Here is a 3383-nt window from a genome sequence, read left to right on the forward strand (position 1 = left end):
ACATTTGCAAATGGCCATCTTAAATACCCTTTCACATGATTGGATTCACCTGTGTAAGGAGGTCAAGGGTCAATCAATCAATCAATCAACTTTTTTCTTATATAGCGCCAAATCACAACAAACAGTTGCCCCAAGGTGCTCCATATTGCAAGGCAAGGCCATACAATAACCATGAAAAACCCCAACGGTCAAAACGACCCCCTATGAGCAAGCACTTGGCCACAGTGGGAAGGAAAAACTCCCTTTTAACAGGAAGAAACCTCCAGCAGAACCAGGCTCAGGGAGGGGCAGTCTTCTGCTGAGACTGGTTGGGGCTGAGGGAAAGAACCAGGAAAAAGACATGCCGAGAAGGGGGGCAGAGATCGATCACTAATGATTAAATGCAGAGTGATGCATACGGAGCAAAAAAAGAAAGAAACAGTGCATCATGGGAACCCCCCACAGTCTACGTCTAAAGCAACATAACCAAGGGATGGTCCAGGGTCACCCGATCCAGCCCTAACTATAAGCCTTAGCGAAAAGGAAAGTTTTAAGCCTAATCTTAAAAGTAGAGAGGGTATCTGTCTCCCTGATCTGAATTGGGAGCTGGTTCCACAGGAGAGGAGCCTGAAAGCTGAAGGCTCTGCCTCCCATTCTACTCTTACAAACCCTAGGAACCACAAGTAAGCCCGCAGTCTGAGAGCGAAGCGCTCTAATGGGGTAATATGGTACTACGAGGTCCCTAAGATAAGATGGGACCTGATTATTCAAAACCTTATAAGTAAGAAGAAGAATTTTAAATTCTATTCTAGAATTAACAGGAAGCCAATGAAGAGAGGCCAACACGGGTGAGATATGCTCTCTCCTGCTAGTCCCCGTCAGTACTCTAGCTGCAGCATTCTGAACCAACTGAAGGCTTTTTAGGGAACTTTTAGGACAACCTGATAATAATGAATTACAATAGTCCAGCCTAGAGGAAATAAATGCATGAATTAGTTTTTCAGCATCACTCTGAGACAAGACCTTTCTGATTTTAGAGATATTGCGTAAATGCAAAAAGGCAGTCCTACATATTTGTTTAATATGCGCTTTGAATGACATATCCTGATCAAAAATAACTCCAAGATTTCTCACAGATCAGGGAAATGCCATCCAGAGTAACGATCTGGTTAGACACCATGCTTCTAAGATTTGTGGGGCCAAGTACAATAACTTCAGTTTTATCTGAGTTTAAAAGCAGGAAATTAGAGGTCATCCATGTCTTTATGTCTGTAAGACAATCCTGCAGTTTAGCTAATTGGTGTGTATCCTCTGGCTTCATGGATAGATAAAGCTGGGTATCATCTGCGTAACAATGAAAATTTAAGCAATACCGTCTAATAATACTGCCCAAGGGAAGCATGTATAAAGTGAATAAAATTGGTCCTAGCACAGAACCTTGTGGAACTCCATAATTAACTTTAGTCTGTGAAGAAGATTCCCCATTTACATGAACAAACTGTAATCTATTAGACAAATATGATTCAAACCACCACAGCGCAGTGCCTTTAATACCTATGACATGCTCTAATCTCTGTAATAAAATTTTATGGTCAACAGTATCAAAAGCAGCACTGAGGTCCAACAGAACAAGCACAGAGATAAGTCCACTGTCCGAAGCCATAAGAAGATCATTTGTAACCTTCACTAATGCTGTTTCTGTACTATGATGAATTCTAAAACCTGACTGAAACTCTTCAAATAGACCATTCCTCTGCAGGTGATCAGTTAGCTGTTTTACAACTACCCTCTCAAGAATCTTTGAGAGAAAAGGAAGGTTGGAGATTGGCCTATAATTAGCTAAGATAGCTGGGTCAAGTGATGGCTTTTTAAGTAATGGTTTAATTACTGCCACCTTAAAGGCCTGTGGTACATAACCAACTAACAAAGATAGATTGATCATATTTAAGATTGAAGCATTAAATAATGGTAGGACTTCCTTGAGCAGCCTGGCAGGAATGAGTGAAGATCTTCTAAATTAGTGAGACGCCATTTCCTCTCCAACTTACGGGTTATCTGCTTTAAGCTACGAGTTTGTGAGTTATACCACGGAGTCAGACACTTCTGATTTAAAGCTCTCTTTTTCAGAGGAGCTACAGCATCCAAAGTTGTCTTCAATGAGGATGTAAAACTATTGACGAGATACTCTAGCTCCCTTACAGAGTTTAGGTAGCTACTCTGCTCTGTGTTGGTATATGACATTAGAGAACATAAAGAAGGAATCATATCCTTAAACCTAGTTGCAGCACTTTCTGAAAGACTTCTAGTGTAATGAAACTTATTCCCCACTGCAGGGTAGTCCATCAGGGTAAATGTAAATGTTATTAAAAAATGATCAGACAGAAGGGAGTTTTCAGGGAATACTGTTAAGTCTTCTATTTCCATACCATAAGTCAGAACAAGATCTAAAATATGATTAAAGTGGTGGGTGGACTCATTTACTTTTTGAGCAAAGCCGATAGAGTCTAATAATAGATTAAATGCAGTGTTGAGGCTGTCATTCTCAGCATCTGTGTGGATGTTAAAATCGCCCACTATAATTATCTTATGTGAGCTAAGCACTAAGTCAGACAAAAGGTCTGAAAATTCACAGAGAAACTCACAGTAACGACCAGGTGGACGATAGATAATAACAAATAAAACTGGTTTTTGGGACTTCCAATTTGGATGGACAAGACTAAGAGACAAGCTTTCAAATGAATTAAAGCTCTGTCTAGGTTTTTGATTAATTAATAAGCTGGAATGGAAGATTGCTGCTAATCCTCCGCCCCGGCCCGTGCTACGAGCATTCTGACAGTTAGTGTGACTCGGGGGTGTTGACTCATTTAAACTAACATATTCATCCTGCTGTAACCAAGTTTCTGTTAGGCAGAATAAATCAATACGTTGATCAATTATTATATAATTTACCAACAGGGACTTAGAAGAAAGAGACCTAATGTTTAATAGACCACATTTAACTGTTTTAGTCTGTGGTGCAATTGAAGGTGCTATATTATTTTTTCTTTTTGAATTTTTATGCTTAAATAGATTTTTGCTAGTTATTGGTGGTCTGGGAGCAGGCACCGTCTCTACGGGGATGGGGTAATAAGGGGATGGCAGGGGGAGAGAAGCTGCAGAGAGGTGTATAAGACCACAGCTCTGCCTCCTGGTCCCAACGCTAGACAGTCACAGTTTGGAGGATCCAAAAAAATTGGCCAGATTTCTAGAAATGAGAGCTGCTCCCTCTAAAGTGGGATGGATGCCGTCTCTCCTAACAAGACCAGGTTTTCCCCAGAAGCTTTGCCAATTATCAATGAAGCCCACCTCATTTTTTGGACACCACTCAGACAGCCAGCAATTCAAGGAGAACATGCGGCTAAACA

The sequence above is a fragment of the Thalassophryne amazonica genome, chromosome 13, assembly GCF_902500255.1.
Source record: "Thalassophryne amazonica chromosome 13, fThaAma1.1, whole genome shotgun sequence".
In the NCBI taxonomy this organism is placed as follows: Eukaryota; Metazoa; Chordata; class Actinopteri; order Batrachoidiformes; family Batrachoididae; genus Thalassophryne; species Thalassophryne amazonica.